Source organism: Phyllostomus hastatus, unplaced genomic scaffold, assembly GCF_019186645.2.
Source record: "Phyllostomus hastatus isolate PE091 unplaced genomic scaffold, TTU_PhHast_1.1 phas_scaffold_501, whole genome shotgun sequence".
Taxonomy (NCBI): Eukaryota; Metazoa; Chordata; class Mammalia; order Chiroptera; family Phyllostomidae; genus Phyllostomus; species Phyllostomus hastatus.
In genome coordinates this window covers 44,133,219-44,145,668 of record NW_025334033.1, presented here as the reverse complement: position 1 = coordinate 44,145,668, position 12,450 = coordinate 44,133,219, and the positions used below count along the sequence as shown (strand labels likewise).

Sequence of the window (12,450 nt, the reverse complement as noted above, 5' to 3'; positions counted from 1 at the left end):
TGTATTCCCATTTGTTTATTACTTTTCCTTTTGTTTCCCTTACCCAAGGAGATATATCAGAAAAAATATTGCTATGAGAAATGTCCAATATTTTACTCCCTATGTTTTCTGCTAGGATTTTGTAGTTTTCAGTCTCACATTTAAGTCTTTAATCCATTTGTGTTTATTATTGTGTGGTGTAAGGTGGTCTAGTTTCATTTTTTTTGCATGTATCTATCCAATTTTCCCAACATCATTTATTGAACAGACCATCTTGAGCCCTTTGTATGTTTTTGCCCCCTTTGTCAAATGTTAATTGACTATAAAGCCATGGGTTTATTTCTGGGCTCTCTAATCTACTCCATTGATCTCTGTGACTGTTTTTATGCCAGTACCATGCTGTTTTCATTACTACAGCCTTGTAGTATAGTTTGATATCAGGTAGCCCAATTCCTCCAACTTTGTTCTTCTTTCTCCAGATTGCTGTTGCTATTTGGAGTCCTTTGTGGTTCCATGTAAATTTTGAAATATTTGTTCTAGTTCTGTGAAATATGTCACTGGTATCTTGATAGGAATTGTATTGAATCTGTTTATTGCTTTAGGTAATTAATATAGGCATTTTAATGATGTTAATTCTTCCCATCGATGAACACAGTACATGCTTCCACTTACTTGTATCTTCCTCAATTTCTTTCTTCAATGTCTTATAATATTCTGAGTACAGGTCTTTTACATTCTTGGTTCAACATATTCCTAGGTATTTTATTCATTTTGAAGCAATTGTGAATGGGATTGTTTTCTTAGTTTTCCTTTCTGATAGGTCACTACTGGCATATAAAAATACAACTAATTTCTGGATATTTATATTATATCCTTCTACTTTACTGAACTCATTTATCAGTTCTAATAGTTTTTTGGTGGACTCTTTAGGGTTCTCTATGCACAGTATCATGTCATCTGCAAATGTCAGTTTCACTTTTTCCTTTCCAATTTTGATGCCTTTTATTTCTTCTTCTCTGATTGCTATAGCTTGGATTTCCAGTAGTATATTGAATAAGACTGGTGAAAGTGGACATCCCTGTCTTGTTCCCGATCTTAAGGGGAACTCCTGATGGTACAGCTTAAGAAAAACAGAATGCCCTGGCATATTTCCAAATGGTTACCTTCCCCTCCCCTATAGAAATCACTAGAGGATTTTTCTCTGATACTCACTGTGAAGATGTGGAGGTAAAACCATGAAAGTGTTGCAGTCCCCTATTACTGGGTACCCTAGAGTTTTTAACTCATTACACTTTAGATTTTCCTACCTAGTTCTGGTTCCCTTAGAGGTTTCCACTCCTGGGTTTCTGCTAGGGTAAGCAGTCATTCTCTGTATTCACCTGTCTCTCCAATTTGTGTGTGTGAGCTGGGAGGGGAGGAGGAGCAGTTTGCTTTGTGACCTTACTTCTTTGACATTCCTAAGATTTGTTGATTTTTTAGTTTGTTCAGTTTTCTACTTGTTGTTAGAACAAAGCAATAATTCCTAAAAGCTCCTTACATGGTGAACTGAAAGCCACATAAGAAAATCTCCATTATCATCTTTACTAATTGATAAAGTGATAATTCTATAGTATTGAGATGAAAAATGCAAATCTGAATTTGTCTCAATGGCACGCAAATTGCCTAAAATATGATTAATCATAGTGTTTAGTCTATACGTAATGCTAAAGTGCAAGTTATTAAATAATATACTTCATCCTTTCTGAAGCCATTAAAACATGTGGACAATCAAATATTGTAGAAATCATTATTACAAACTAATATATTTCCTAAATAAACACCTAAATATTGAACTTCCATTAAGGACTTAAAAAAATCAATCAGGGAATACTGCAATTCACTGGTTACCTTTAGTGCTCAATTAATTTGTAGAAAAATAAAGCCTGTTTCTTAGTTCCTAAAATAGCATTATAATCCCATCTAAATTAATTTAAATTTTAAAATTCTTCCTCTGGATGAAAAAAATTAGTAGAAAACAAAAACCTGTACGTGAAATTTGATATTTGGGTGCCAAATTCCCAACATTTGCTATAATCAGGGAATTAACCTGCATCAAACTTAATTTCCTTAGGACATCTTTATCTACCATAGAGTGCTGTGTGTTCTTATAGCAAGAAATAGTTAAAATTTTTTCAATATCACACTGTAAAACAGCTCATTACTTCTTTTTTATATTACTAACTTAAATTTTATTCAACTGGGTTTTATCATATTAACCAAAAGCATGCTGCTTAAATAAGATGAACACATCTAATTCACCTGAAGGAATTTCAAGTATGTTGCAAAAAAAGCCTCCAAACATAGCAAAAATGAAAGAATGGCCAAACCCAGGGAACATATTAGTATTACTTCATTTTACACATATGTAAATTTTATTATTTCCACATTTGTGATGCATTAGGTACAATAGACATTTCTGAGCCCTTTGTACAGTGAACAGATGGTGTACCATTACAAAATTAGGAGCTAGGGTAACATCCTAAGCTCCTAATTTAAGTCATAGCTACAGACTTAAATAATTTTCCTACATATATAATGAGAAATTAGAGTGAGATACTTGTACATGGAAGATGATTTGGGAATGGTCACAAAAAGAACTGGGAAATGTGACCTCAGTAACAAGTGAAATATATAAAAGCTCCTAGAAAAAAGATTAATCAGCCTCAAAAAACAGTTGTCAAATAAGAATAAAGAGGGATACTTGTGAAATATAGAAAAGAATGCTCTAAAAAAATTCCATGCTTAATCTGCTAAATATAAAATATATTCCTGAGACCCCAAAACAAAGTCAATATCTAAGTATTAAAACTGAGACTTAGTATTTGAAATAATTTCTAGCTAAAGTAATAACCAATAAAATTAATCCAATTATGTCAGTTCACAAGAGATAAATAAATGAAAACATCAAAAGCAAAAAACAAAAAAATTAAGAATTAGTCATATGGGGTGGTTACATATGTAAAAATAAACTATTCAGATAAGAATGGCTATGTAAAAAAGACAGGAGAGCATAGCAAATAAAGCACAGAATGTAGACCTGCTCCAAAAAAGTCATGTTTAGAAAGTCAGTGTATCATATCTAGAACTGGAATAATGTCTCAGTAGAATCTTTTGAGAAAATGATACACCGTCAATAAATAATATAGTGTTTTCTATACCCAAAGAGAAAAGTTTCCTAATTTTTAAAAAGAAAACTGTGATTTATTAACAAAGTTATTTCAATATAAACTGTGAAAAATGTCTTACCTTCATTCCCCTAGAACATATGAAACTGACGAAATCACGTATTTCCAGAGAAAGATATTATTGCTTGAATCTGGGTCACTGAAATTATCAACTGTTCAAATGAGACAAAGGAAAGGGGTAACATTAATTATCAATAATTATACATTTTCTTTGTTGACATATCTCATATAAAACCTCGTAAGGCCATTCAAATGAGATACTTGTCTCTAGGTTTAAGTTCTCCAGAGATAGCTCCTTTGAAACAAAGACTGGACAAATAATTAACTCAAATTATTTAAAAATTCTTGATCACGCAGTGTCTACAGGGGTGTTTTTAAAATTTAAAAAAAAATGTCCTTGTTATGTACCATTATAATCTCCCTTAAAATTTTTTCCTCTAAAAAATCCTGGCTGGTGTAGCTCAGTGGATTGATCACAGGCCTGCGAACCAAAGGGCTGACAGTTCGATTACCAGTCAGGGCACATGCCTGACTTGTGGGCCAAGTCCCCAGAAGGGGGTACGCAAGAGGCAACCACACATTGATGTTTCTCTCCCTCTTTTTCTCTCTCCCTTTCCCTCTCTCTAAAAATAAATAAATAAAATGTTTAAAAATTTTTTTCCTAAAAAAGAATATTAAAGTTCAGAAAAAGAGGGTGCAGCAGGACAGGGAGGGGAGAGGACATGAATATCCAAACAGCTTTAAGGTTTGCATATTCAAGGACAAAAAGCATGCCCCACACCAGATCATATTTACAGTTCCTCATCTAGAATTCAACTAACATACAACTGCAGTAATCAGCCAAACTTAGTAAATTAAAATAACAGTAATTTTGACAGATTACCTTCTATAAATATTCAAATATGGACATTTGTGTGCATGCAAGGGTCTCTCTCTATATGCCAGTCAAAATGCTTTGGTTTTTTTCACCCTCTTTTCCATAGGAATCCCCTGAATTGTTAACTTCCATGTTAACTCTTTCACCTCACCTTATAAAAGACCAATCATTTCTCTATTTATAGCCTGAATTATTATTCATTGCCTGAATTAAAAATTTACGGATAACATCCATATAAAGAATCAACAGACAAAAAGAAAGTACCTAGGATCTTTGAAAATCTATCTGTAAAGACGAAAGTAAAGGTAGAAGAAGGGGGCAGAGAAAGGATCTTGAAGGGTGGTAACTCAAAAAGAGATTAACTTTTTATTTATGCAATCAGGTATGCCTTGAGGTATAGTAAAATCCAAATGCAAAGAACAGTTAACATCTTCATAAATTTGGGCTGTATTCAACGTTCCATTAAAATAGACTACCACCCTGGCTGGTGTGGTTGAGGACTGAGCACTGGTCTGTGAACCAAGAGGTCACTGATTCAATTCCCAGTCTGGGCACATGCCTGGGTTGCTGGCCAGGTCCCCAGTTGAGAGCATGAGAGAGGCAACCAATGTTTCTCTCACAGATGTTTCCTCTCTCCTTCTCTCTCCTTTCCCCTCTCTCTAAAAATAAATAAATAAAATCTTTTTTTAAAAAAGACAGACTACTATTTATTTGGCTCAAGGTAAGACTTTATACTTTCAATAACAAGTTTAAATATATAAAAGTGTCAAAAGTGGGGAATACATTTATAGTTGATACTTACATAACATGGGTTTGAACTACATTGGCCCACATATATGCAGAGTTTATTCAATAAATACTGTAAGTGTAGTTTCTCTTCCTTATGATTTTGTTGATAACAGTTTCTTTTCTCAAGCTTACTTGATTGTAAGAATATAATATATAATATATATAACATAAAATCTGTATTAATCTACTGTTTATGCTGTCAGTAAGGCTTCCAGTCAACAGTAGTTAAGGTTTGGGAAGTTGAAGTTTTATGCAGATTTCTGACATTGTTCAAGGGTCAACTGTAATATGAAATTCAAACCAAATACAATTTTTAATCCATAGTCTGTTTAATCCAGGTAAGACATCTGATGCATGAATTTGCTCATGTCCTTCTAACTTATTACCTGTTGGTCAGTTTCCCTTAAACATATTCACAATTATTGAAACTCAGCATCCAGGATAACATCTAAATTATGGAATAAAAGTGAACTTATTCAGAGGCATATGCCCTTCTATTCCCACCTGGAAAGAAATAACTGTTAATACCTCTACTAAGATTGCTCAAAATATTTCTAGAAATTTAGGCAGGCCTGCAAGAAACCCTTACTTTATGATTGTTACTGTAGGTAGTTAACTAGTTATTAATAAGAAAGAGAGCAAAGGGAATTAGCTATTGAGTTTAATAAACCAGAGAGCATAAGCCTGCTTGCTTAGCCAGAAAGCTACAGCATTTACAGATTCACACAATCCAGGGGACTGCCACCAAGGAGACAATCCTCAGAACACAGAAAATCTCCCCAACAGCACCGTCACCCTCTGGTACCAGATTGTTGGTGGGCGCAGGGAGAAGTGCTTGACCATAGAGGCCTGTCAGTCAAACTAGGGGGTGTGGACCCATCATAAATTCATAAAAGCTTAGGAAGTTGATTTATTTTGAAAAAGCTCCTGGTTATAACCCCAGGGGAACAAAGAAGCATGCTCGCGTGCTCTCTCTCTCTCTCTCTCCCCCCTACACTCACCCTGTGTGCTCACATGTTCTCTCTCCATAACCCTGTGGCCCCAGCAGACTCTAAACACAGGCCCCAGGTGGGAGCCTAGACACAGCAGCACAGCTGGGAACACAGGCTAAGCTAGCCAGATGATGAGAAAGACTGGACTGAACTGGCCTTGGTATGCACAGGATCTCTGGATACTGCCTCTATTTCTGGCCCTGATTTTCCATGGTGGGATGGATAGAAATGGGACATTGGGAACCCAGGAGAGGCACTCTTTTGATTTTGAATCAAGTACCCAAATAAATCTTATCACCAGACCTCATCCTCGCTTGTGGGTCCCCAAAAATGCTTTTTCTCACGACACCACAAGGACTCCACTTCCATCAGCAGCATGATCATTCACCAGTCAACCACCCAAACCCAGTTCCAAAGTGTATCCAAGCCAGACCAGTGGTTCTCAAAGCAGGAAAGGGAGAAGAAAAGTCTGCTCTAGGGTCCAATAGCTTCAGCTTTCCCTGAGGGCTTATTAGAAATGCGGAATCTTTGGCCCTATCCAGGGACATATTCACTCAGAATCTGCATTTTAACGAGATCCCCAAATAATTCACATGCACATTCAAATCTGAGAAGCTCTTAAGAAGAATATATTAGAATGGGAGAGAGGGTATAATCTGTTCAAAGATTGGTTCCCACTGAAGGCCACTGTTTAGCCACTAAGCAACCAATTTTTAACCTCTGGTTTATAGCACCTTTATCCCTACCACAATTTTTTTCTTTATTTTTTAAACAAAGAATCTTGAAAAACAGAAACCCCTTGTGACCCCCAAAAAATGTGTATCTAATAACTAAATTGCAGGTCCCAGGAAAGGGCATGACAGAGTAACCTAACAGCAAGTGGCCCTGTCTCATGCCCCCAAATCATATTAACTAAACTAGTTAATTTTAAAATAATAATAACCCCTCTCATTCCAAATGCTAGACACTAAGAACATGTGGGATCCCAGTGGCTAAAAAAGAGACCAAAAAACCCAAAGCCTATGCCTTTGTGTAAGCAGAGAGGAGAATGCTGTTAAGTGCTGGTTATTCAGTTATTGTCTCTCAGCTCCAAATTCACCCTTTAATACTCATCTCAGTAATGCTAAAAATAGCAGTCTGGAAATGATTTTTCTCTTTTACCAGCTAGTTTTCTCATACTGCCAATAAGGGCATTAGAAGGAGAAACTCACTTTTTCCACTAGGCAGAGCCCTAACATACACCCTCAATCCCAATAACGACAGTGGTGACAGCCACCAGTGTTTTATGGCACTTTCAGAAGTACTCCTCAGAAGTATCAGCAACATCCAAGCTGTACCCCTCCAAAGGTTTTGAGCCTCAAATCTACTCCAAACTCTTCTTTGTTCCCTGGCCCTATAGGTGGTTGCTGCTTTCTGCAATTATTTCCTGTTATTCCAGTGTTCCCCTTTTGCTTTTTTAAGCTCTCCAACACCTATATAACCCGTTGCCCATATTAAATTTTCTTGGTATATCTAGTATGGATTATTTCCCTGTCCAGAGTCTAACTGATACACATCATGGGTGGATGGAATAAAATGCACCATGATCTTGTACTTTGGAAAACTATTTCTCTGAAACATGATCATCCATGAGAAAAAATTTACTTCTTCTCCCCTAAAATATAGGTGCAAGAAGGGAAATGTATGCAAAAAATAAAGCTGAGAAAGAAGGAAGATGGAACACAACCTAAGGAAGTAATATATTGAAAAAAATCCCATGGTAGAAAACATGTTAGCCTCCAAAAACATAAAGAAAAGGCCAAGAAAAAGTGTGAAACAAATAAGTTTCTCCCTTAAATAATAGAAAAATCAGAGTTTGAGAAGTACAAGGAACTTTATTCTCCTGCCACTGTCAGTGTTTAGTTTGCTAAAGCAGTTTATTACTGAGTTTGAGTTAGTATACTTTCAGGAAACTGTTGAGAAATTAGGGAGAACCCAAAGATCTCAAAAATGATGAAAGCAACAGAGAACAGGATACCCGAAGAAAGGTTCAATGAGTCACACGTTGTAGTCCAATCAAATGAAAAGAAAACTTCAAACCAAAAAATAACTGCCTCCCAGTTTAAGAGTTCTGACCAACTATGCTTCATCATCCCTGTGGGTGTTTAAAATGATGGATGATAAAGTAAATAAAAATATTAGTGACTGTCTTCAAAATCACTAAAGCAGTAGTAGCTCTTCATGCTGTTTACACATAAGAATGACCTAGGATATTTTTTACAAAAATAATGATGATGTTGATAATGATGATGCTCAGAACACTAATGCCAGAGACCTAATTTAACTGGTCTGAGATGAAGCCTAGGCATATTTTTTTTAGAAAAACAAAACCAAAAAATACCCAAGTGTTTATACTGTACTGACCAAAGGACTGAGAACCACTTAATGGAACATGCCATAACTTTACTACTCAAGGTATGGTCTAAGGACTACCTACATCCAGATTACCTGGAGAGATTGTTAGAAGGCAACATCTCAGGCCTATTCCAAAACCTCTGATTAAGACTCCACATGTTAACAAGATCCCCAAGTATCCTGAATGCACATTCAAGTTTAAAAACATTGTTTTATTACAATTGGAAAAGGCTGTATCTGTGTGTGAGAGTCCAAATTCCAGCCTAAAAATAACTTTCTAAATTGAAATTTTTCTAAAATTTGCCCTGGCTGGTGTAGCTCAGTGGATTGAGCGTGGGCTGCAAACCAAAGTGTCGCAGGTTCGATTCCCAGCCAGGGCACATGCCTGGGTTGCAGGCCATAACCCCCAGCAACCGCACATTGATGTTTCTCTCTCTCTCTCTATCTCCCTCCCTTCCCTCTCTAAGAAAAAATAAATAAAATCTTTAAAAAAAATTTTTTTTCCTACAATTTTAATTATCAATTTTTTTACTTTTAGAGTCTATTAGAGCTTACTGAGAATACTATTTTAGTGAATGAATAACTAATATTTAATAATAACTATTATTTATTCAGTATGTAGTATTTGCAGGCATTGTTCTCTAGGAAATTATTTAATCTTCAACACATGTCTGTAAAGTAGATAATTTTATAATCCCTTGTTACAAATAAGGAAACTGAAGTAAGAGTTACATAAAAAAAATAACTTGTTCCACACACAACTAATAAGTGGCAAAGTTAAAAATTGAACCTATACAGTCTTGTTTAAGAGCTTATACTCTTAACCACAAAATAATACTATCTTCATCAAAACCATCCCAAAACATTCTAAAATCATTCCAGAGGAAAGTATAATTATTGGTAATAAAAATGATATGAGAGTAAAGGGAAAAAAACAGTCTGCTATTCTCCAGTTTAAAAAAAAATCAAGAGTTCTAAAAGTCATATAATTACATCAACACTATTATGGATCTGTGGCCCACACTGAAAATAGGAACATGATGAAGAAGATAGTAACTCAGGAGATTATGCTAACATTGTCAGTGTTTTGGGGTAAGTGATAAAGATACCAATACTACACATGAAACTATCCTATGGAAGAAAAAATTTTAGTAATAACCACTCTGTTATCTACAACATTTAGAAATAATTGAAACCCCATGTTAGGAGGTAGTCTCCTCAATGCCTCCTTAATTTACCCCTACAACTGCTCCTACTGCTGCCACCACCCCTGTAGAAAAGTAAATACGTAAGGCTATGATTACTTCTCACAGTTAAACAGGCACAACATAAATTCAGTCTGGTTTTACTCCTCTTCTGTATCCCACTGCTCCCAACTTCTTAAAAAGTTCAATCAGCTTCTATCATTAGAGAAACAAAAATTCCAGTCCCAGTAAGACCCAAATGTTACTTCTGAAAACATTAAAGAAACCATTAAAGGAATGGTCAAACAGAGGCTATCAGTAATAGGCCTACTAGAAAGTTTAATAATTCATATGAATTCTAAATAGCATGATAGAATACCCAAAGTTCCCAGAAATAAACAATATTATTGTACTGGCAAACAGAATGAGCTTAAAATATGCAAAATTATACCCTATGAGTATTTAAAGCAGAACAATAATTTCTAAAATGTTTTAGCTTCATTCAGTCCAAGCATGCTCCTAAAAAAGCATACAATACCATTTTCATTAACAATGACAAAGCCCTGATGACCTAGTTTCTCAGAACGAACAGATATTAAAAATAGAGTTCCTTAACCAATAAGAGTTATTAGAGTGGATGCTGGAGAGAGAATGATTTGGGACTAAAAATACTAATGCAATGGCTCATTGAAATGTAGTCTTCTAAACGTCTAAGTTTAAAATTACAACTTAAGCAATTCATTGGTCCCTTTGAGTGAGGTTTTACGTAAAAAACTTTAAAAAGCTGAGGTCCATATGAAGAAGCACTGTAGGATTGTACCAGCATTTCCCAAAGAGTGGAGTATGACTTTCCAGGAAGCCAACATAGACAAAACCCAAAAGAAGAATGTTCTTAGGAGGCAAAGAAGCTTGTCAAAAAACACAGAAGCTGAGCATTACTGGTATGACTCTTTCATAAGTTATTAATTAGTATGACTAACTAAATGACCCATATCAAAACTTCTTACAAAATTTCCATCAGGTTTTAATTACTCATATTAGTTATGCAAATTATTTTTAGTTAATTTTCTCTTATAGCACCAGAAAAATCACTCTCTTCACCTCTCATTTAGCTTCATAATTGTATGTCCTCAATCTCCCTTCCTTTCCTACCCTACTCAAAATAATTACTTAAATAGTAAAGTAAAATATAATATATTTATGATAAATAAAAATATATCTCAAGTGATATTTACTAAATACTGGTTGAATGCATAAATACCACCAACCCCTAATTCCCTTATAACATAGAAAAATCACTTATTATACATGATGTATAAAAATTTAAATGAAAAAATCTTACCACCTCCATCACCAATAATATAGAAAGATTTTATATCAGAGAAAACATAACTATTTAAAAATCAATGGAATTATTTCATCATAAGGAAAAATAAATTTGAAAGATGATTCTCAAACTTCATAGTGAATAAGAATTATTTATTAAGCTAGTAAAATTTGCAGAATGTGGGCTCCATGACCAGAGATTCTAATTCACAAAATCTGAGTTCCTGAGGATGAACTCCAAACTCTACATTTTAACAAGCTTCCAAAGTGATTAGCATGAAGATTATCCTTGAACTAAAATTTAATATAAACCCTATATTTCACCTTCAAACAACTGTCAACTTTCCAGTAAGTCCTTCACTTACTGGAAAGGACTTTGCAGTCCTATCTTCATGTTAACAACCTCAGCTTCTGATTACACACTTGGCACTAACACAGAAAAAAATGATAGCAACCAGTTACTGGACATATATTATTATGGACCATACATTCTACATAACCTATAATATACTCAAGAATTAAATAATATACTACAGATAAAGTACATAACACAATGTCTGGCTAAAATAAATAAATGTTCACTAGAAGCAGCTATTAGCTGAAAACTGACATGCACGCAAAAACCTGTACATGAGTATTTATTCATAACTCCCAAAAATGGAAATAACCAAAATGTTCTTCAGTAGGTGAAAAAATAGGTGAAATCTGATACACCAAGGCAATGGAATATTATTCAGTGCTAAAAAGGAGTGAGTTATCGAGCCATGAAAGGACATGGAGGAACCTTAAAGTCAAAGGAGCCAATCTGAAAAGACTATATACTATATGATTCCTACTGAAGAGACAAAAGTATGGAGAGAGTGAAAAGATCAGGGGTTGTCCAGGGCTGGAAGCTGAGGACTGTGAAGGAATGATGAATAGACAGACAATTTTTAGCTTAGTGAAAATACTCTGTGTGGTATTGTAATGATGGATACATGCCATTGCATATTGGTCCCAACCCACAGAATGTACATGACAAAGAGTGAACCCAAAGGTAAACCGAGGACTTTAAGTGATTATGGTATGTCAGTGTAGGTTCATCAATTGTTAACAAATATTCCACTCTGGTGAGGGATATTTATAATGGAGGAGGCTATGCATGTGTGGGGACAGGAGTTATACAGGGGAACCCCCAAAAACAACTTATGTATTTTAAAAAAGTGTATTTATTCTTACATGTTTAAACTTCAGTCACCTTCAAAGTACTCTTCCATTAGTACAATAAACCTATTGAGACCTTTTCTCCACTACTCAAAGCAGTTTTTGAACTTGTCGATTTTGATGCCTTTTAGTGCTTCTGCCATTTTTTGTTTTGCCTCTTCCACATTGCCAAAACATTTCCCTTTGAGGACTTTTTTTAAGGGGGGGGGGGCGGGGAATTGCTTGGGGCAAGATCAGATGAATAGGGAGGGTGGGGCACAACAGTCATGCCGTTTTGGTTTTTTTTTTCTTTTTTGGTCAAAAACTGCTGAACAGTCAGTGTGGTGTGGGCAGGTATGTTCATAAATGGCCTATCATGAAATGTAAAAACATGTTGAAAGGGTGTCTCAAAAATATTTCACAGAAGCCAAATGCAGCCTCTTACAACAATGCCAGCTAGTACACTGATAAACATGGGGTCCTAGAACAATCACCTAGTTGGG

General features: G+C 35.2%; 1 protein-coding gene across 9 annotated transcripts in view; it reads right to left on the bottom strand.

Moving 5' to 3' along the window:
• FUT8 (fucosyltransferase 8) overlaps window positions 1-12,450 on the bottom strand; it is a 187,870-nt gene that overhangs the window by 118,380 nt on the left and 57,040 nt on the right. For 7 of the 9 annotated variants that reach the window (XM_045823069.1, XM_045823068.1, XM_045823066.1 and 4 more), the window contains one exon: window positions 3,265-3,355. The exons of the other annotated variants lie outside the window; for them this stretch is intronic. The gene's annotated coding sequence lies outside the window, so the exon portion shown is untranslated. The remainder of the gene's footprint in view (window positions 1-3,264; window positions 3,356-12,450) is intronic. 9 annotated transcript variants of the gene reach the window in all.